Source organism: Lissotriton vulgaris, chromosome 3_1 (genome assembly GCF_964263255.1).
Source record: "Lissotriton vulgaris chromosome 3_1, aLisVul1.2, whole genome shotgun sequence".
Taxonomy (NCBI): Eukaryota; Metazoa; Chordata; class Amphibia; order Caudata; family Salamandridae; genus Lissotriton; species Lissotriton vulgaris.
This window is the reverse complement of record NC_141689.1, coordinates 1,498,998,181-1,499,022,719: the sequence shown is the minus strand read 5'-3', so window position 1 is coordinate 1,499,022,719 and position 24,539 is coordinate 1,498,998,181.

The following is a 24,539-nucleotide window of genomic DNA, read 5'->3' as shown; positions in this document are numbered from 1 at the left end:
GTAGAGGAGGAATCGGTGGGGCCATCACAGAGATAAACGGAGTAAATACAGCAACAGTCAAGCCTATAAAGGATTTTAATAAGGCTCACAATACCTTAAATTCCGCAAGAAGAAACAGATCCAAGATTCGAGAAATTAGGGGGACGGCCCAGCCCAGCCTCTTCCGGGCAAGGACAGGCCCGCCCTTGGCCCACGCGTGTCCCGTGTTGCGTGGGGCGGGAGCGCTTTTGAGAGGAGAGAGGCGTCGCAGTTGTGGCATCACCGGGCCGCACCAGGCAAGGAACTCTGGCCAGTGTGGTTCCTCCTATCTGCCGTTCCCCTCACGGTGGTTTCAGCAAGCAAGAAGGCGAAGGGTGCAAGTAGTTCCACTCACGGCGCACCCAAGTGTAAAGAAAGCCGTTCCACTTACGCCTGGATCACGTTAGGTGAGAAAACAAATCAAGCACGTTTCGCGTTGCCTGGGGCGGGAATGCTTTTGAGAGGAGAGAGGCGTCGCTGTTGTGGCGTCGCCGGGCTGCGCCAGGCAAGGAACTCTGGGCAGTGTGGTTCCTCCTATCTGCCGTTCCCCTCACGGTGGTTTCAGCAAGCAAGAAGGCGAGGGGTTCAAGCAGTTCCCCTCACTGCTCACCCAAGTGTAAAGAAAGCCGTTCCCCTCACGGCTGGATCACGGTAGGTGAGAAAACAAATCAAGCGTGTCCCTGTATCTTTCTGAGAGAATATAAATAACTTCTCGAAAGCCACTGGATAGAAGCAGTATCTATTTTTTTTTAATTTGAAGTTTTTTATTAGTATTGATACATACAGAAACAGAAAGGCCGTGCTATGTTTAACCCAAGCATGGGAGGGCTGCCTTGAGATCTGCTTTGTCAGCTCAGAGAAGTGAGGCGGCTGCCGGGAGAGTAGTCACAGGCTCCGAGCTGCAAGTCCAGGCTTCCTCGTTCCTTGCTTGTACCCCTTTTCTCCCCTACCCCTTGTTTGTGGATATCCTCTCACTCCCCACCCCACACTCCCCCTTCAGCTCTTCTATCATTAATTGCCTGACCCTGGACTTGTTTTGTGTTTCAGCAATCAGTGGTCTGAGTGTGGGGAGCACGTGGGAGCTGGTGTCAGGTATGCAGCTGTGACCTGCAGAACTGGGGCGAATTGGGATCGATGCAGAGGTTGCAGGGCAGCTGACTTAGGCACACCCAAACTTTATAGCACAGATTGCCAGGATATTCTCCTACCCTAAAGTCTCAGTTTGAGGAGGTTCTCAAGGTGGGTAAATAATCACAGACATCTTCTGCTCTGTCATATCAATGAGCTACAAATTGATTTAGGTTTGTCTTTGACGTGAAAAGTCGGAATTTAGAGTGAATGCCTTCATAACACTTTACTATTAACCACAGATTATGAATTACATGCAGCTTCTTTCTTCCAAGTACCTTTCAGGTGCCTCAGTATGAACGCTATATATTAGATTGCCATGTTGTCAAGCTTCTATCACATTGTATTGCGAATTCAATGGCGGGTCCTCCGCTAAGGCAAAGGATCATCGCCCCACAGCTTGAGCTGCAAGCTGAATGTAAAAAATAAAATGATAATATCGTTCTTTATTATCATTTAGATTTTTACATTCAGCTTGTAGCTGAAGCCATGTGGGCAGGGCTTGGTTTGGGTTGCTGCGTGTCACAGGGTTAGGAGCGGTGGCAGCACTTAAAGTGGGCATGATGTTTTGGCCAGCGGCCTCGGGCTGGCCAAAACGTCGTTCGCACTTTGCATGTTCTCCATGCAGACTGTATTACAGCCTTCATTGAGAACATGCACAGCCTGCCTGCCCCTGTCTGAGCAATGAACCAGGGCCCTCAGTCCAATCACAACACTGCTAAGGCAGCGTTGTGATTGGCCAGGGTATTTCCTGAGTCTAAGTGCTTCCTGCCTGCAGAGAGGAGGACGGAGAAAGAAGAGGCGGCGGTTGGTGGTAAAAAGGTAGGTCCTTTTTTTATTACCCCCCCCTCCCCCTTCCATCCCCCAGCCCCACCAACCCCACCAGCCGTGGTCGGTAGTAGTCGCTACTGTGTGTATTGGCTCGCTGTGTGTTGAAGAGGCCCATGGCCAAGCATGCATGCATACTACACCCCTCACTACAGCAATAGCCTGCATTAAGGAAGCCCAGGTACTGTAGTTTTAGCAGGAAGTGTGTGCTTCTGCTACATATATCCCCAACTTGTGTCCCTTCTCTTCACCATGTTTGGCTCTCTAATCCCGCCCTCCAGTTTCTTATCGAGCAGATCTCAACCTCTGAGACTCAACACCATTCCTGCTACAAGCGGTTCTTCAAGAGCCCACCCTGTCATTAAACACTGTCATAGATTAGCGACTCTGGAAACAGACTTCAGTAACTTATTGCTGGTTGTGCGGCGGACCCTGCGCATTTGAGATGCATTGCTCATCCTAAATCGGATGCACAGTTAAATACTAATTGCAGTGGCAAGGGTTTAAGCTGCCTGCTTTGATGCCAATGTGAGACCGCAGCGCTTTGAAGCCCTTGATTAGGACTACATTGAAACTGGGAATGTGTGGAAGAATCTTAGTACATACACTTCTGAAGCCCCACAGAAGTATTTGTACCTTACCAGGTGTTTTGAAAAGAGGTGCAAACAAGTGAGAATTGAACACTGAGGTTTTGCTATAGCCGGATACATGGCAAGGAAAACACATGAAGTCCTATTTGCTTCTCTGTCATGAGGAACATTGTGTGCATTTGTGTCAGAATTTGCCTTGACCACCAAGGAAATTAAGACAGCCTATTTTACATTTGAAAATTAGGAAATGCTTAGACGCCATGGTAGCTAGTTTATTTGATCGCACTGACCCTGACTATCAACTGGGTGCATTTTAAAATGTATTGACAGTTTAAAGCTTTTAAATTTCTCTCATCAAATTTATTGTGCAATTGAGACCGATTTGCTACTGTATCTGCCCGCGTCAGAATCGGAGCGGACCTGAACCTCGTGCAACCTGGCTGTTTCAGCAATAACCTTTGAAGATTCTCTTTCCCTTTTTCAGGGTCTGCAACAACTTTTTTAGGGTCCGCAATTGCTTTAGCTCCAAGGTTCTCAAGCACCAGGACACTCTTGCTGAGTAGCTGTGCGCTCTACAAATATTAATTATCATTATATATCATCATATCATCAGAGTGCATTCACAGGACTCCTCTTTTACACAAGGCGCTGTCCGGGGGCCTGTGCACCTTATGCATCATATATGCCACATCGCAGAAGCTGATCTTTAAATGAGTGTGATGTATGTAAGACTGTTTTTTGGTGTATATAAACAATTACATGGCTTGCCAGGCATTAATGGAGGCCTGAGGAAGTTACCTCAGTCTATTGCAGACATTTACAAAACATTGTCAGACTCCTCACGTATAATACTCTAAGGTCGAGACGCCATGCACCAAGAAGCTCTGGGGCACTTGTCCACCCCCTTCCGTGCTCCATGTCCGAACTCCCGAGGGAGTGGGACACAGCGGGAAGGGGGGATGTCTTACTACCCCAGAAAACCAAGCCCGTGAACCAGATAATTCTCCTTCGTTTTGCCTCTTTTGCACTCTCTGTGCAAGAGAGCACTTGTGTGCGCGACACTTAATAATGGTGGTTCAGGCTCCACCTGATTTATACATGTTGTAACAATCCTGAAGGGCCACAAAATGTAGGGCTGCAAGGGTAGGGTATTTACGAGGAGAAAGCCACAATGAAAGCTTAGGGTCATCAGTGTGCCATTCAAAGGGACTTACTATTTCACACCAATGTTTTGAACAAGGCTCCACCCCTTTTTATTACATTTCTGTTTTTCCATTGTCCTAGGATTTTTTTACTTGGAATCGCTTTACTGATGTCATAACTTTAATTTCACAATTGCTTTATTAACCCACTTGCTTTCTCACATTTGCTTGAAGTACACCATTTGCCCACTCTGTTTCAAAATTCTGCAAGTGAGAACCACCAGAGCCCCTTATGGCAGTCGGGCTCGTTCGCTACACTTACTCGCCACAGGGCTCTCATCCTAAACTTTTATGCCCTGCCACTTTCAAATGTCACCAGCCACCACTGACAATAAGTTATACGTGTACTGCTGCTCATGCTTCAGTAGAAGATAGTGCATACACAGAAGAAGATTTGCAAAGAAGTCATACATAACTTGATACATATTGTAGAGATGTGAAACTTTTTGCTTAAGTTACAGTGTTCTCATATGTGCATGTTTTGGAATTTACATGCATAAATGTATGTCTATAGAATCACCTGTTTTCCTACCCCTAATCTGCATCTGTACTATTTAGCAATGACAGGCCTTTCAAAAGTTATATACTTTTTTTCTTGAAAGATTTTCTCCCTTCTATTGAGAGGATTGTGGTTTTTTTAACCCATGCTTTCCACAACACTTACACCTGGAACATTTAAGACGCAAGTTTGGAAATCTAGTTATCTGTGGGACTAGTGGAAAAGTAATGGAAAAGCTGACAAACAAATGTCTAACCTTCCACCTCACAGCCAACCACCTCCTTGACACCCCTTAATCCGGATTCAGTCCCAACTATAGTACAGAGACCACCGTCCTTACAGCCATGGGTGTCATTCGGATGATCATGGACAGAGGTGACTTTGCGAACTTCATCTTACTGCATCGTTCTGCAGCCTTCAATAGCATCGCCCACCATATTTTTATCCAATGACTGCACTAAGATGGCATCTGAGGTCCCACACTTCACTGGATGTACTCCTTCTAGTCAGACTGCACCCAGTTGTCAGCCTAGCCCCTTTCACCTCGACACAGCCAACCTCATCTGCAGAGTTCCATAAAGATCCTCACTCAGCCCCACTCTTTTCAAAGCCCACTCATCAGCATCGTCCGTGCCCACGGAATCAACATCATATCCTATGCTGATGATAGCCAACTCATAATCTCTCTCTGACAAGACGTCAAACACCAGGGCCAGTTGTCCACCTGCATGAATGAAGTTGCCAGTGGGATAAAAAGATGGAAGTAGTAATCTTCAGCAAAGACATCTCACTCTGGGACCCCACCTGGTAGCCTGATGATCCTGGACCTACACACCTGCCGGTAATCCATTCAAAGAACCGCAGATTAGTAATTATCAACCAACTCACCATGACCGGCCAAGTGAAGGCAGTCTCCATCTCCTGCTTCCACACATGCTCAAGAATATCTTCTACTGGCTCCCCACCAACACTCGTAGAACCATCCCCAAGCCCTCATTACCAACAAGCTAGACTAAGGCAACACACTCAAAGGTAGAATCGATGGTCAACTGACCCGAAGACTCCAGACGATACAAACCTCAGCGCCCAAGTTCACCCTCAACTTCCCACCCCAGACTTACATCACTCAACACCTCAAAGTGCCCCACTGGCTCCAAATCCACAAAAGAGCACTCTTCCAACTCCTCTGGCACACATACAAAACTTTACACAACATTGGCCCATACCTCTAAAACCGCATTAACTTACAAAAACCCACCAGGCATAACTGCTCAGACAGACTTCTACTGGCAGACAACCACTGCACTTCTATTCGCATGAACGCCCAAATGCAGAGCCATATCCAGAGGTCGTGCCTTCTCCTACCACACTCCTGAAGGCTGGAATGAATTGCCCCTCACCACAGAGCTTCCTCCTCAGTTCTTGAATTCCACACAAAACTGGAGATTTGACTCTTCACCCAGCCCCGACCCTGGCTGGGCATATACAGTTTCTGCTTCAGTGCCAGGATACCCTCCCAGGTGACTTGTGCGCTATTAAAAATGCACATACCATAACCTAGAGCATGTTCCCTGTCTTTAAATAGCCTTTTCCTGACTACCCCAAATTTATGTGGGATCTCCCACAGCAATGTTTCTAGGAGTCAGTTTGGCAGGTTCTCATGCAAAACTGTTTTTGTGAATCACATGTTAATTTTAGATCTGGCTTGACAGCTGGATTCAAGTCTTAAAAAAATGCTAGCTCTTTTAAATTCACAAAAAACGAGCTTTAAAAGGAATATTAACCTTTCACTCAATGCCATTGGATCTTTTGTATGGCATTCCATCTTCTATAGGGTGTTTGCATTGAAATGCAATGGGGAATATTTTCATTTCTGAAAAAACACTCATCAAGCATTCAATGTTTTATCTCAGACGTGCATTGTATATAAAAAGTAAACTTTTTTTGTATTTTTGTATTACTGCAATAGGCTTTTAAAGCGCAAGTGTGATCTTTGGATGGCCACCGTATTGGTTATTTCTTTACACAGGTCTGGATTACAACCGCTATTACTATTGCAGCTACCATCTCTAACCTATGGATCTGAATGTTTCTATGGGAACAACATAGAATGTGCTGTGACAAATAAGAAATGATATCCCTGCACTGGAGTGAAGGAGTAATGACTAATATCAAGAAGCAGTTCATGTTTGCCACCTCTGAGGGGTATATTGTGAGTTAGCACTGAAACTCATCTGCCATTGGACAGAAAAAAATGAAATGGGAACTCACCAGTCTCCTTCCCTGTAGACAGCACAAAACACATCTAAAATTACTCTAGTAACTGATGTACTGTGGCAAAAATTCAACATATCAATGACACAATACCGTTATATTATTAAAGCCACAAGACTGGCCTTGTTTCGATTTCCTATAGTAGTTGTTTAAACTCCACAACTTGAAATACCAATTGAAAAGAAAGGTTCACACAGGATCTGCATATGACACTGTGGAGGCTCAAGTGGCATTTATTACAGAGCACTTTTGCATAGCAGTATCCTGGTGTGTATGTGGAGGGGCAGTGTACGGGCTCAATGGTAGCCCCATATCAAAGCATTTAGCATCTAACTCTGCCTGCCGCTAATCTGATGCTACTGAATATAATGCTGGGGGAAGTCGAAAAATTACAAGGATGCAAGGAAGGACTCTAACATGATGCTACAGAAGGAATTTCCACAAATCAAAAACTTCTTGGAAGATACTCTCAACATCTGGCTAGAAGAACATTTCTACTGAAGAGCCAGGAACACAAGTGAAAAGCTGAGCAAAGGAACACAGGTGCAGAGCCCAAGCAGATGCTTCCTGTCATCAAGAGTGAGGAAAGCCAAGCACCTTTCCATACCCTTAGTATGGCTTTTATAGACTGTGTGACCCTCAAATTCTGTAGTGGATAATTTAATCTCAGAATCCTTAAATCCTGTGATAGATCCTCGAAGAGCAGGATCCTAAAATCCTGCCGTAGATCTTTGAATCCCACCGTAGCCTGCCACTCAGATGGGGGCATGTGGCCTTGAGTCTTGTGGTGCCCACAAAATGGCAGAATTGACGGTTCTGGTGAGGAAAGGGGGTTACAAATGGACAGCACACAAATCAAACCACAATCCTTGGTACAGCACTCCTGTCACGCAGCACAGCTAGCATCCCCAGTGACAATGCCTTGGGCAAGAGGTGAGAGGAGTTGCCACTAGAACCCAGGACCTGAGGTGGGTGTAAGTAAGATTCAGCACCTGTGACACACCATAACAATAACAACACAACTGTTTCCGTCTCCACCATTCCCACCTCCTGTTATATTCCATATATGTACTATAATGAAGGTCTCGGTATACTCGTTACCCTTCACCTATATTCTCTCCCTACATTACACCTGTCACGGTTTACAGGGACTGGCCCTTTACCTAGATATTACACTACATTCAGAACGCGGGTTTTCCCTGGTTCAAAATCTCATTCATTATGCATGAGGGTTCTTGGAAGCAGAGCAGGACTGCCACCTCCTGTATAAAAATCTATGTACAAAGTTCATGGCCAACGTAATCCTTAGGCCGACACAGTACTACAGCAAGGTAGGACCCCTGGGGAGATATATGGGTATATATACATCACATCTTGCTTAGGCAGTTAGAGGAGACTGAGACTTCCCAGCCGACACACTGACCAGAGACGATGAGGATCCTGCATGCAGACACTCCAGCTCGCAGTTGACTGAAAACATCCCTGGCGGGGTATCCAACTCGAGACCAGGACGGGGTCCCCCAGTCCCACTTAAGGTAATGTGGTTTACTAGATCCTAGAGGAATTCTTGGCTTAACACCTACACCCATGCTAGGTACATTTAGGTACATCTAGAGAGGGAGACATCGTAGGAGTACGCACCTTTTATTTTTATGTGTTTTATATACTTGAATGTATTTATCATTCTAGTAAAATGGTAGGACTATACCAGCCTTTTACTTTCATGGTACAGTTAATCGTTTACAACCTATACTGTCTCACGGTTGTTGCAGCACATCTATTCTACACCAGAGTAACAACTGTTCAATAAGTGATTATTGAAAATGCCCAGCTTGTTTTAATCGGTGTATCTCTCTGAGACAGACTAAGTAGGCACGAGTGACTGAGCGAAAAAGTAGAACATTGTTTCCACTGTCCTGAGGGATAAGGGTTGTCATGTTGAATGGTTGCCAAGAACTATTCTCTCCTTGGTAAGAGGAGATTCTATTGGCACTGTGCGCTAGTTGGTACAAGAAGGCCAGCATATCCGGTTGGGTTGATCAGAGTTCGTCTGACACCAATCTTACAGTGTATGTTGTCTAAACACACAGATCCTGTATATTTTCTATAGGAATTAAATGACATGGTGTCGAACGTTGGTTGAGTACTCATTTAACAGTAGAATCTGAGTAGTTTAGTCGTGCTAGTTTCAGAAATCCCTATTCACAAAACACCAGAGACATCTGGAGAGGATGAATTGCGCCACAGCTGAGTAGGCAAACATCCTATTTATTGGCTGTTGGTTAATCAAGCATGAAGGGCACAAAGTTTCTAAAATTGTGCAAAACACCTTATCTTAAATCTCCTGGAATAGTTCTTTGTCTCTAAAACAATGTCTAAAGACGCGGATAACGCGGGAGGAGTCGTGCAAAATTTGCACCTTTCAGATGAAGAAGAAAATACAGGTGCAATTCCGATTACAGAGAACTTTAGAAATACAGTCACCCTGAAACTGCTTGCGCATGGTCTAACATCTAGGGGTGGCATATTAGCTTTCGTGATAGGCGCACACAAATCATACAGAACAGAGGTATTTTATTGTGGGTTACATTCCTAGCAGCAAATGCAACAACAAAAACCTGTCACTTCTTCACAGAAGGTGATGCACCAGCGGAATATTGTCCATTTGAGGCCATTGAGGTTCTGTTTACGTACCAGGAACACTTATACTGGCTTTAAGGCACCATAGCCCATATAAGAAGAGTAAGACTCAGTCCGCTTGGAAGAGAAGGAACGACATGGCCAATATTGGCAACTTATACACCACATCCTGACATTGAAACTTTGCCAGGACCAGACTTACTTGTATTTCACAAAGAATTAATAAAACTTTACAGAAACATGACACAATATGTCATGGGGACATTTACAGTCCAGCAAGCAATGGCAAAAACAAATATAGCTCATGTTCAAAATACTACGACTAAAATTACACCACAAATTTATACGCAGTAATGGGTAAAATGCCCGCAAAACATGAACAAATGCCATTCTGGATAAATGAGAAAATAACACAACTGGAAGCAGTATTCCCAAATACTAGCTCTGAAGAAAAATACAGAATGCTAACAATCTGAGGGCTCGACTACTGAACGAGGAATGGGCTCTGATGATGCTAGACAGTGCAGCAGAAGTAACAATAGCTCACCAGAACCTCATGAGGTTTCTAGTTCAGCGGACTTGAATGATTATATCACTGTGGAAACACTTGATACTATGGTAAGTGTTCCACATACATTGTGTGAAATAACACTCCAAATGTAGGGGGACAAATGTAGGACAGTTAGAGGTCTCTTTTGGGAGAACCCGACATTTGGCTATGACATTTTGTTAGCTGAACAAGATTGGCCATCAGCATTCGTCATGAATTGTCCTAGGGGAGAAACGGTAATTTTACCAGCATTTTCTGACCACGTTCCGAAACACTTAATATATACATATGCGCGGGAGTGGGCGATAGCCCAAGCTTCAGCATTATACAAAAACCATGTTGGATGTGATGAGGATTCAACCCACCACATTATTTCACTAAAAACACTCTAACTGCACAAAGGCAGTATCCTATAATGCAAGAAGCTAAAAAACAGGTCAGGGAGATCTTAGATCAACTTGAATATTAAGGGGTGATTGAAACTTGCACCTCTCAAATGAATATCAAAACCAGACAATTCATATTGTTTAGTTTTAAATTATAGACATTTAAGCACTTGTACTAAGATGTTTTCAGTTTAAAATGCACAGAGTGACATATTAATGAATAACATTGTGCGGAAAAAGTACAAAACAACAACAGATATCTCAAATGGATTCTTTTGCCAAAATATAGCACCTGAGAGCAGATACTTGACAGCATTCTCAGAGCTTGGGTCACAGAAGCAATTTTGGCAACTCCCCCAGAGGTATAAGAACAGCACAGGTTTTTTTTCAGCCAGAGTAACTGAACTACTAGAAAATCTGGATGAAGAGGCATTGTCCTATGTGGAAGATATTTATCTAACAGACGATGATACGAAGGAACACTTGAACAGAGTGAATGCCATAATTTTGGGATTTGACTCTGAGGGTTACAATTTCAACTTTAAAAAATCGAAGATTGCCCACCTTAATTTTCTTTTTCTAGGATATGAGCTTTCAAGTGAAAGAAAAATCCTGGCAGCTAACGTTTTAGAAAGGTGTGTGCTGCTCCAACCTCCTAAATCTTTACAAAACTTTCAATCAATACTAGTATTCTTGAATTTTGGCTGAACATATATTTTGGATTACGCAGAAAGAGTAAAACCTTTCTACGATTTAATAAAACCTGACTTTTCAGTTAGACAACAGACACAGCTACACACTGATACACTTCGTTACTTACAAGCTGACATGATGAATTCAAAACACTTACAGACACGCGTAAATGTACACAACCTGGTGATCCAAATAGTTGCGGGTCAATCAGTAAATATACCTATCTGACATATAATGAAGGTGAGACAGTACCTTTAGCATATAAATCACATTCGTACACAAATGCTGAGATGCGTTTTGCATCTACAGAAAAAAGTCTAACAGGAGTACAGACTGCTGTCGTCAGAGAAAGTGCCCTGGCTCAAGGGAAACTTATAATAGTTGTAACCCCAGTTCCAGCTTTAGAGGCTGCAACAAAGGCAAGCGTTCCCAAAGCAAAAGCCTTACCTCCAAGATGCATACAATGGGCTAATTCCCTCATTGCAACAGATGTAGAATACAGGTACAACTCAAATTTAAAAACACAAGCATATCTGCAATACGAACAGGAATATCCTCTGCCCAATTAAATAATGCCTCTAGATCAGTATTAATACATTAGTTACACTGATGGTTCTGTGCAATCAACCATAGGGACTAAACAGCAATGCAGCACCGCGTGTGCTATTGTTAAAGGACGGATGCAGGATGGAAAGTTTCATCCAAATTCCACAAAAACACAGTCTCTTGGAGACTGTACGGCACAGCTGGCAGAACTAAAAGCACTAATACTGGCTCTCGTAAATACAGATCGAGAATTCCTGAATTCTAATCGTGTGCAATTATTTTTACTGTGTACAGTCATACAGTTAATATTCATATCACTGGAACCAGAATGGGTTTAAAGATGCAAAAGGTGGCACAATTAAGCACAACACGCTTTGGAAACATGAAGTGTAGTTAAAAAACGAACTACCAAGGGCTCACGTGATATACACATTGAGTCATCAACGTGATGGCGTTCACGTTGATGGGAATTCATTGGCCGACGAGGCCTCGTAGGGGGCTGGACGCACTGCTTCCATAGCTGCAATCACTCGTTAAAAAACGATAATTGACGGTTAAATAATGGTTGCGATTATTGCCACACCCAATAATTCAGAAGTACAGAAAATTTTCCACTCAAGTATTTCTACAAGTTAGATGCAAACAATATTCCAATTGCTCAAACTCCTGGAGTAATGCCAAATATGGATCAAAGGGTAGGCTTAATTCTAGCAGCACAAAAGGGTATAGGTTCTGCACATGCATGAGTTTCTGCTACGGTTTCTCTATTGAAACAACGCTAGGACTAAGAAGGCAGACTAAAGACTACGTCTTGAAATGCAACATCTGTCAGCAGATGAAAAGCTCCACCGTAACACGTCCAGTGCAGACACCATTACTAATATCAGACAAACCACTTGTGTGTGTTTATGTGGACCACTGCGGCCCCTTACAATCTGATGGGGCTTACAAGTATATCGTGGTTGCAGTGTACTCCTGCTCTAGATTCCTATGGGTGTGGCTCCAGCGCTCGACTGACGCTCGAACTGTTATAAAAGATTTGCAAGTCTTTATTGGGACATACACAATCGGCACACTTCATCTGACCATGACCCCGCGTTTAGCTCTTAGGCTTACAAGGAAGCTATAGGAAGTCTGGATGTAGCATTGTGGTATTCTACTCCATGCCATATCAAGGGAAATTCGGTTGTTGAGACAAAAAACTGGGGCTTAAAGCAATCTTTAACAGCTAGAGTATTAGGCTCGGGTGGAAATTGGATATAACATCTTTATGGAGTACAAAGGGCATTAAATAATCTGCCAGGAAGCTTTCTGGGGGGGTCACTCCTTATGAGGTCCTATTTGGGACGAGAATGTGGGTACCTGATCTTGATTGTGAAGGCACAGTGGTGAATAAAAAAAGTTTGACATTTATAAACGTTTGGCTGTTTTACAGGACCTGAATGAAACCAGGGACCGACAGAGTAATGCCAATATAAAGAAGAACGCCACTGGGGAAGCAAAAAGTGTCGGGCAAGACCTGTCTGGATCCTTAAAGTCGGGGATCTGGTCAGAGAGAAAATAGCGTACAAAAAAGAATGTGGGTCATCATACAGAAAGCCTGTACCTGTCCTGGCAGTTGAAGGAACAAAAACTGTACTTCTGCCACCTCTTGCCGGTAAAAAGAAGAAAAGATTAGTCTCAATTGACCTAATCAAACCACACTATGTGGCCGATACTGAATAGAAGACCACGTGGACTACGAAGTAACAGACACCCTCCTCTCACAACTATACAAGAAGTTCAAACAGAAAGACTCATCACGTTTGAAGGGTCACCTACATGGAATGAAGGACTAAGCAACAATGGTATGGAATGGAACTTGTTCCTCTTGATACTGAAGTTCAAAATAAGAACACAACTAAAATACACATTTCAATCCGACCGAAAACACATATATATATATATATCTATGTCAACATGCCCCAACAAGAGCAATAGAAAGCTACAGTTTCCACAAAACCTGCGGAACTACCAAAAATTGATTGAACTACATCTGGCTGTTTCATTGACTTTGACACCTCATTAGATCCAAGCGAAACTGAAATGACACCAGCCCAAAAAACTTGTCTACAGCGATTTAGAGACTTTCTGAACTTTCTTAAAAAGACTTACATGGTATTCCCTTGGGTGGAACTCTGGGTATCTAGAGGAATACTTTTCTTCCTTCTCGGGATAGGCCTTTTAATTGGTTTTAGTATGCTTATTAATGGAACTTATCATCGAGAAAGCTCTGCGGCACAAAAACTGAATGTGATCCTGAAACCGCACCTATCATCACATCATGGGGGAAGAGACTTGTAATCATTAAACATTACAGCAGTTCCTATACCTGATGGTATAGTATGGGACAAGGTTGATTTCAATATATTTAGCCCAACTGAGCTTTTAAAAATACCACATTTATTTAAAATATATATTGAGCTATATCATTACCTCAAGTACATTTTTGAATGATTGGGATTATGAAATTGTAAATAATATGCTGTCTGATTTAGAGAAATGTTTTGTTTTTTCTAATAATGAAATGTTAGAAGACACGTCAGACTTTGAAAAAATGTATTGCTATCAACATTATGGTCAGCAATTTCTGCATAAATCTGCTAACCCTAGGAATGTTTTCACATTTCACCAATGGGAACAGTGCCCAACACCACCAAAAAGCAGTGCTGAAACATCTGTACAAAAATGTGCATAATTTTCAGGGTTTAACACGTCAGATCCAGCCTCATATTACTATAAGGTTGCACCTACACCAACACAGAACCATTCTGCTTCCTTTGTTGTCCAATTGTGGAAAGACACAATAGACTTAAAATCAGAATGGGGTGCTAGAGACTGTCCGGTCCAGGGAACAGAGGCACAATTTACAGCATGTTTGATTCCTCAACAAATAATGTTCTTGAATGAAACCGTTCAACAATCAACTTGTCTTGGGTTAACCAGAAATAAAGATGTAAATTCCCCTTGGGTGCCTGCACCATCACACAGTGAGGATAATATAATATCACAAAAAGTGATTACAGTAGGTGACATCTCGCAAAACAAAAGGTCAGACCCCGATTGGAAGGAGTGGTTAGTTTGGCCCATAGACACCAATAACTGTCAAGAAAGATTCTTGGGTAAAGCTAAAAGATTTAGGGGCATATTATCAAGGGGGTTTATCTCCGCTTTTTTGGCTTTAAAAGCCAAGAAAGCTGAGATAAAATTATCTCCCTATTACCTAGCTGCCGCTAACACCAGTTAGTGACAGCTAGTAGGAGATAGCGACCATCTTGGGCCCCACTTTGCATATCAGTGATATTTATCACTAATGAGATGCAAAGTGGGCGTGCCAAGATGTTAGAGACCGAAAACAGTGGCTAAGATCGCTATCTCCTATTACCAACTTTTGGAGATATTCGCGCTAAGCGGGAATATCTCCAAAAGCTATCACCTGCCCTGAGCAGTTCTTAGCCATGTTATCCAATGGGAGGTGGATAACATGGCTAAGAGCATTAGCTCGCTAATGCATGAATATCGCTGACTTTTCAGCGATATTCATGCTTTGCGGCGATTTTTACCGCATTTGCGTTAAACCTTGGTAATACCAAGGTTTATTTGCGGTAAAAATCGCCGCAGCGCTGCAGTAAATTTTTGTCTCTAACCAAGCAATAGCGATAATTATCGCTATTGCTTGGTAATATGCCCCATTTTATTAATAGACCAGATCCACGATAATTGCAAGGACAACACCCAGGGGTAGTGACATCGTACACTGTTGGGAATGTATGCCTTGATTGGCTACCAACCTCAAAACTCACACAGGTGAAACAACACTTATCCTTACTCCCAGAGGATATGGACCTGCAGGATTTTTTATTAAGTCCTAGGAAACCACGTTAAAAACGTTTTCTATATGCTGTCTATAATGAAATATGGAAAATCTCTCAACAAGAGGCTGTGGAAAGATTACGAGAAATCGATCGTCTAAATCTAGAGAAAGCTCTATCAGGGGTCGATAATGGGTTAACAACCTTAACATCCAGGACATATTCACAGGGCAACATTGTATCTTCTACTATTGATGTGCTAGAACAAGACTTGCCCATACTACAACACTGACAATCGCAATTGCGCTCTCTTAGATGCTGCAATCTTTGTGCGCAGGGTATGTGCCATGGCATTTTATAAACAGCACGTCTCTGTTTTCTTTGTACGATCTGACAGAGAAACAGATAGAAATGGCACAGAGGGGAGCAAAGTATACCATGCTGAGCATTGAAAAACTGGACAGATTAACATTTACAGTGGCAGAATCCTCATCCACAGAATGGTTAATCCATGGCCACATAATTCTCCCGGTCACAACTTTTCAATTCCATTATTTCCTAGAACAAATGCAGTCAGACAGATTTGAGGAAATGGGTAAGGAATTCATCAAGGAATCTTGGAAAGTGACATACAGATATTGATGCCGGAGTAGCGGTACTAACTGTGAGAATACATTAAGTGGATCACTTATATGTAGGCTTTCCTGTTTTCAGTTTCTATTTTTGGTAAATTCTGGTGGTGTTTTTTCAGTGTTTTCCAGTGATTTTAATACCTCAAAAAAATAGTGCTTTTCATTTTCGCGCCATAAAAAACAACTGAAACAGTGTTTTACCTGTGTTTATGGAACGCTTTGCTTTTATTATTGCTTGCTTTCTTCATTGATGCATAATATATAGACAGTCTATGTACAGTGTATATGAGGTCCACATGCATTTTTACAAGTCGAAGGTTAAGTCAGCACTTTCAGAAATTTGCCTGAAAAGGGAGGCTCTGTGCAAGGCACACCTCTTGAACTGGGTACAGAGAGAACTTTTTGGAAATGAGAGATTTCTGGGGGTGTTGGGTGTTGTAGGCAAGGCAGGCAGTTCTCATAGCTCATTTAGAATCAATGTGTTGTCATTTGAAGAAAGTGAGAGCTTGGTGACATGTTCATGGTTTTGGGCACTCCTCACATATCACATAGCATGATGGCACGGCTATGAGTAAAGCTAGGCTGATTTTCACTGCTATTTTTCCCCCCTCAGATTTATATAGTGCTAACTCGATCTGAAGGTATTGAAGCGCTTCACATGAGCACCTGTTGCGTTACACAAGGGCACATTCATTTTTGGTAGGGACGGGTAGATTACGTGATTTGCCCAGAATCACAGGATGTTGAGTATCATTGCCGAGACTCGAACCCCATTCGCCAGATTTGAGGTCCACTGCCCTAACCATTAGACTACATCCTCTGCTGCTGTTATTTTCAAGGTTTATGGAAGAATCTACCATAGCATGGTGCTACGAGCCATGTGTTAACCTTGTTGGTGTGTTCTCCTGTAGCGCGGAAAACAATCTGTGCTACAGAATTTTAAAAAACATGCACATCACAGTGCAATTGTCTATAGGTCTCTGCTCCCCCTTAGCTTAGAGAGACCATTTCTGCGTTCTCTGGAAGGCCTTAAGATGGTTTTATAGGTCCCTTGGAGAGAGAGGGGAAGCATTTCAGAGTTTAGGGGCTAGGAATGTGAAGGAGCGCCCTTCACTCCTTGCACTTTTAATCCTTGGTGGTATAATGAACAGTTGCAGCCTGGCTGCCCCCCCTCCCACCTAAGAATGCCAACCTTCTGTGCAGAGTTAGTTTCATCCTTCACTGCTCATTGTTGTTCCCTCCTCTCCTGCCCTCCCCTCCCTCCAACACCCCCTCACACTTTTTTATTTTTATTTTATTTTTTATTTTATGCGTTTTTATACAGTGCAGACTTTACCCGAAGGTGTCAGAGCGCTTCACAATAGGAACAGTAGTGATACATGAGGAGAAAATTACAAGTGAGCATGTTACAAAAGCAAATGTTACGTTACATGAGGCAATGGTGACATTTGTGAGCAAACAAAATACAAGAGGTAGCAAACGCTACATTACAGAAGGAAAAAGTGACATGTGTGCATTTTACAAAAGAGTACACAATACAAGTAGAAGTACAATACTGCAATAAATGGCAGTCCAGAGTATCCTTCTACCATTAGAATGTGGTGAGAGAGTGAGCTCTGGGAGGAGGGAATTAACAAGGAGACCCTTCACAGTACTGACTCGGGAGCATCCTGCCACCATGGGGTAGAGTCAGTCACACATCGCCCGTGCAGGGATAACCCGCTGCTCCCAAGAATAGCCGCTATATCCCTAATAGAGCTACACTCGCCTCTGGGCGCTACAACAGAAAAGTGTTCAAGCGCCGGCGGGACAGCCCATACAGCAGTGCGCTGTGAAGCAAGGCCCTCCGAAACAGCTGAATGAATGTGCATTTGATCCTAAGGCAGTATGTGCCGAAGCCCCCTTTCCAGAAACTGCTTGTCCGCTACCAACCCCAACCAAGATGTATGTACCGTGCAACCTCTGCACACGATCACAGCGTGAGATGCGTGTCACGCACAGACAAGCACAAAAGGGCGTGACTCAATGCGTCTTGTAACTGCTACACGGATCATGCACCTGTTCTGCCATAACATGCTTATCTTTCAACTAATATTGGGAAGTGAAATAAAGATGGGGTAGGGAAGAAACACGAGATCAAAGGGAGACAGAGAAAAAGTAACGGAAACACGAGAAGAGAAAGGAAGCAAGGGTGAGCGAAAGCGGGCGATAGAAAGAAGGAAAGAATAGTGAGAGAAATAAAGAAGGTTAAAGGAAGAAAAAGAAAGAATGAATGAATGAATGAATGCAAGAGAAAAAAAATCACCTTAAAGGAGACATAGAGTGAGCGATGAAGTCACTGAAATAAATGAGAAGTCACAGTGCCGAGTGTAGAGTGATGTCACAGAATGCACCCACTTTCTCACAGACACATCTGTTGCATCTCCCTCGACCCCAGTTTCCTCTCCTACAGCCCCCCTCCCCTCCTATTCTCTTTTCAATCCTTCCTTCCGAGCTGTGATGGAAGTGCGAGCCGACCTCCAAAACGAGAGACATCTGCACAGAGCACAATCGCATGGACACTGACACATCCTGATGAATGAGGGCTTTGGCACGCCCCCAGCCACCTCTTCTGGAAAGTCACTGGAGGCTGCGAACAAAGCCTCATTAACAAGTGAATGGTCTTAAAGACCTGTGAAGTACTCCGGTGCGGCTGGCAGATCAAAAACGTGTCTGCCCTGGGGGCTGCTCAGCCCGGGCTGACACACTAGGAGGGGGGGACTGAATCCCGTTTGAGCCCAATAGGTGTCTTCAAGCTCCCTGGTGCAGCTGCCAAAGTAACTCCCCGGAAGGGGGGGGGTAGGCGGGGGAGGGGGGAGGCCGAGCCCTGCAATCTACCGTGCATCGCAACAGCACGTTACTGCAGGTGAGATTTTTATTAGTGGAAGAGAATATGGGGCAGCGAGGGGAGGCGGCTGTTCCTCTCGCCTGCACACACTCTGAGGCTATGCCCCACCACTTCCAAAGTTCAACAGCCACCCCTGCTTTCTTCTCAACAATTGGAGTATCTGATAAGATGATTGCCACAGATCTGCCGATAAACAGTCAGAGAATGGGTAGATTGGACTGTGGGAGAGCTAGTGATGTCTAAAGCTGCACCCGTTTCACATTGAGCAATACTTGGATGGTAAAACCGCTTGAGAGCCACTGATTCTAAAGATTGGAGGTGGAGATCAGCAATTAGAGGTGTCCACATGAAGTACACATATGGTGTGCACAGGTGAGATTTTTATTAATGGAAGAGCTTTTAATACACAAATATTTATGCATATCACCAGTTAATACTGGCACTTTTTCGCACCTCTATAAGAGGGTTAATCCTACTCATGAAGGACATCAATCAGGGTGCCCATGTGCACAGGAAGGCATCAGAATCATCACACATCAGATAGGTGGACTTTTTTATGCCAGGAGCAGTGAATCCTGAATCACAGGAAGTGTGGGCAGAGAAAGGTGAATGTCTCCTTCTAAGTCACAGCAGTCAGCCCATGCTTGGCTCCGCCTCTGCCACAGGCTTTTTCAGGACTTTGGGTTTCCTTTTGCTTGCACCTTTCTTGTGCGCGCTGGGTTTCCACCTCTTCCTCCACAGACGCCATAGTGCCCTCGCTCCTATTTCCCACACTCTGCTCTCCGTCTCCCACATCCCTGAGCGCTGCTTTCTCCGCCACAGAGCTGGTGTTGGCGTCCACAGTGATGCCCTGCGGGACTCGGCCGCCCAGGCGCCGGCTCCTGCGGAGGGGAGTCTCCACTCCCTCGGGGTGTTCGGCCAACTTCACAGGACAGGACTTCACTGCTCTTTCGTATTAATGGAAAAGAATATGTGGCAGCGAGGGGAGGGGCGCCCGACCGCGTTCTCTCTGTGGAGGCGGCTGTTCCTCTCGCCTGCACACACTCTGAGGCTCAACAGAGCCCCCAGGGACTCTGAGAAGGGGCAACAGAACAACAAAGCCTCATTAAGTGAATGGTCTTTTTAAAGACCGTGAAGTACTCTGGTGCGGCTGGACGCAATTAAACAGACGGCAGACCACAACAGCTCCTCTCCCCCCACGTCAGCTATGAAAATCAGTGACACTCGGTTTAAACCGGGTCACCTGATTTTCATCCGGAGGTGTACTGTCGTTGAGAATCGGTTTTAACCGAATTCCGGACAGGCTACTTATATGCCAGGATATATTGCTTCATGGGGCCTGTAATGGTTCAGTAGGAAACTTGTCCTGTCACTTAGAGGGGGCCCCAGCGGCCGTGATCACTCCAGTATTCAAACTATTTTCAAATGGGAATTACTTGATGCTGAACACTAAAGGTTGCTGTGGGATGCTGTTGTCTGGGTGTGAGTGTTTGATTGGTTCAGATGCTCCATCCATCACCACCCCTTTTTGTACCGCTTTGTTCACCATAAGTTGGCAGGGTATGCTCAGACGTGAGTCCCTTGCTCACTTTGCCACTGGATTCAAGCAAGCCTGGCTGAAGACGGCTGTAATGCCAGAAACCAGCCCTAGGAAGCTTGAGTCCAGTCAAGGGAAGGCCTGGCTTGGCATTTCGGGCTGGACTGTTCCCATGAGGCACAGGGTCAGACTGATTTGCATATGGCCATGTCCGAACTGGGGTGGCAGAGTGAGCTAAAGAACGGTGATGGATTAAACCCAGATCTGTTGACTAGGTGTGAGTGTTTGATGGTTCAGATGCTCCGTCCATCACCACCCCCTTTTGTTCCGTGGGATGCTTCCGGGCATCACATATCTTTTAACTGTAAGTTCCATGGTTACTTGCTGTATTCAATATTGTTTCCCCCAACACATACAGTCAGGGAGGCACAGCTATGGCCTTCATTAAATATTTCATTAATACTGTTTGATACTTTGAGCAAAATGGAACCCATGCTTACACAGAAATCTTTTCCCTTAACCTCCGCTCTAGAGACTTTTGATCTCCAAGTAGTAAGATCGTCAGCAGAGATACAGGCACTTATAGGTACAAACTGCCCTTTCCATTTTCACGAAATGGTAAAGCGTATCTTTAACATGTCTGATACGACAGGCATTGTCCGCCTATTTAAGAACATAGGTTCTGGACTGTTAAGCACCTTTCAGTTGGTCCTCAGAGTTATTCCCAATTTTATACACTCTGTATTGGGAAGCATTTTTTGAGGACTGCCACTGATCCTGTTTCTAAAAGCAAGTATCCTGATTGTCATGTTTTTGCTACGCAATGGACGTCCCAGTCACCAAAGGAGATGAAAACAGTACTCCTGGAGAGAAAATACAGTGATCGCATGGTACAACTTCTAGGCACACCTCACCTAAGGGAACTAAGTGCTTCTTGGTCATTGTCGTTTAGACCAATCTGGATGGACTGCATCTCACCTGTCCTCTGACGCATGTTTTGCAGAGAAGAATGCATGTTGGATCTCTGTCTGACACTCCCATCGTGTGCGCGACCGGCTGTTGATGCTTTACTGGACCCGATAACGACCCATGTTTTGAAATGTCCCCAGCGTATTCCCATGTTGATGTCGGCATTCTCAGAGCCACCGCAGGTAACATCATACCTGTTGGTAAAGACACCGGCTTCTCCTCCGACACCCAGGCCTTGGAGGGCACACAGGCTGCACAGCCTAGTTGTAGTAGTTTGGTCTATACCTGCAGACTTATTAGAGCAGCACCTATCTGTTAATTTCTAATACTTTCCTTTTTTTAACAATTTTATTTTTTATTTTTAGGAAAACGTTTTTAAACAAATGTTTTTAACACAATGACAAACTAATGGTTTGTATATTTGTTTACACATATCTAGAACACCTAGTAGTACGTGTAGAATTTAAAACTATGTTGTCCATTTGGAAGAGTAGTGGGTATTATATTCCATATATGTACTATAATTAAGGCTCCCTGTTTTCCGTTATTACAGATTTTTACAGATAAATACAGACAGAAAACAATGTGTTTTCTGTCTACATTTATTTTTAAAAATGGATAAATACAGAAAATCTGCTTCTTTTCAGTGACTCTTTGTGCTGTCTTTCCTGAATGTAGCCCAACAGCTGAGCAGATGGACAGCATGGGAAATTGAAAAACAGGATGACATTTCTTTAAATAACTGCATTTGTCAACTAACATTTATGGTATAATGTTAATATTTGCCGTTGGATGGACTGTTATGTAATATTTGGCAACCTAAATAGCTAATACATGACTGACATCAAAGTATGACTGTGCGTCTATCATTTAAATAAAAATGGAAATGTACAGTTTTACAACTACATTTATCCGCAAAACACAAAATAAATATGGATGAATACAGAAAACATGGCCCAAAAATGAATATGGATAAATACAGATGGAAATGTTAAAAAAATTAAATACCAAAAAAACGGAAGCCCTAACTGTAATATAGGCTTCGGTAAACTCGTTACCCTTCAACTATATTCTCTCCATACATTACACTTGTCACGGATTACAGGGACTGACCTTTCAGCTAGATATTACACAGCATTCATAACTCGGGTTTTCCCTGGTTCGAAATCTCATATATTATGCATGAGGGTTCTTGGAAGCACAGCAGGACTGCCATCTCCTGTGTAAAATCTACGTATAAAGTTCATTCCTGACGTCATCCTTAGGCCGACACAGTAATGCAGCAAGAAAGGACCCCTGGGGAGACCTATGGGTATATATATATATCACGTCTTGCTAAGATAGTTAGAGGAGACCGAGACTTCCTGGCAGACACACCAACTAGAGACTCTGAGGTTCCTGCAAGCAGACACTCAAGCTTGCAGTGTTCTGAAAATATCACTTGCGGGGTGTCCAACTAAAGACCAGGACGGGGTCCCCCAGTCTCACTTAAGGTAATAGGGTTGACTAGATCCCAAAGGAATTCTTGGCTTAACACCTTCACCCATGCTAGGTACATTTAGGTACATCTAGATAGGGAGTCTTGTCGGAGTACGCACCTTTTATGATCATGTGTTTTAAATACTTGAATGTATTCATGATTCTAGTAAAATGGTAGAACAATACCATCCTTTTACTTTCATGGTACTGTTAATCATTTATATCCTATACTGTCTAGCGGTTGTTGCAGCACATCTATTCTACACCAGAATAACAACTGTTCAATGAATAATTATTGAAAACGTCCAGCTTTTTTTATTAGGTGTATCTCTCTGAGACAGACTAAGTAAGCACGAATGACTGAGCGAAAAGTAATACACTCTTTCCACGGTTCTGAAGGATCAGGTTTGTCATGTTCGATGGTTGCCAAGAACTATTCTCTCCTTGGTAAGAGGAGATTCTAGTGGCACTGTGAGCTAGTTGGTACAAGAAGGCAGACATACCCGGTGTGGGTGATCAGAGTTCTTCTGACACCAATCCTACAGTGTATGTTGTGTAAACGCGCAGATCCTGATTATTTTCCATAGGAACTCCATAACACTTAATTATTCTCACCTTCTGCTGCAATTACCTATATTGGCAGCTTTACTTCCACGATCATCATCACAATCACCGAAGCAAAAAGGACTAACTTTACTTAGCTAGCAAATACCAATAGCTAATTAAAGCCAGATCACTTGGAAATGATTGCTTGAGCAATTCCAGCCTTTAGCAAGCGTAGGTCTAATTTAGGGATTAAAAAAATAAAAAAGTTAGAGTCCTTCAATTCAGTAGAATCAGTCATTCAGTAATAAAAATGAAGGAAAAACAGATTAATTGCCCCTGTCCCCTTGCCCTCCTTGGTGTGAAGGGGAAACTAAAAGTCTGTAATACTGAAAATGGTTAATGGTGCTCCTTACTTTTGAATTGAATTTACCTCACTACACCTAAACTCACCTGGGAAAACCCCGGCCTACTTTTCTCAGCTCCCGTTTTGCATCAGTACATGCAAAACTGGCTTTGTGAATCACCTGATAGTTTTAATGAAGTGTTCCAGTCTTTTGTGTGAAGTCTGGCATAGGTAAAGAAAGGCTTTGTGACCTGGGCCCTGTATAGCTACACCAAATGTAGACTCCAAGCCATAGAGGGCTTTTCTGATGATCATAGACCAAGGAGCACTGAGAGAAGTCTGCAGAACAGTGCCCTTATCATTTTCCCAGATCACGGTATACATTGTGAATTGCATGCAGCTTAAGATTTAAATTGGAGTAGGCTGGATCGCATTTGACATACCAGTGCACTGGTCTGGAAGAGAGTCTAGAAGCATTCCACGGTCTGCTGAGACATCTACACTGTTTAAGTTCATCAAGTATTTTGACACACGATCAGAACAGAGCAATACCAAAGCAGATGATGGACGGAGCATTTGAGCAAATCAAACACTCACCCCAAGTCAACTGATCTGGTTTTAATCGATCATCATTCTTTATCTCACTCCACCACCCCAATTCAGACATGGCCATATGCAAACCAGTCTGACCCTGTGTCTCATTGGAACAGTCCAGCCCGAACATGAAAGCCATGTCTTCCCTGGACCGGAGACAAGCATCCTGGGACCAGTTAAGGGTTCATAACCCTCATCAGCCAGGCTATCTTGAATCCAGTGACAAAGTGAGCAAGGGACCCATGTCTGGGCACACCGTGCCAACTTAGGGCAAACAAAGCAATACCAAAGGGGATGATTGACGGGGCATTTGAGCAAATCAAACACTCACCCCCAGGCAACTGATC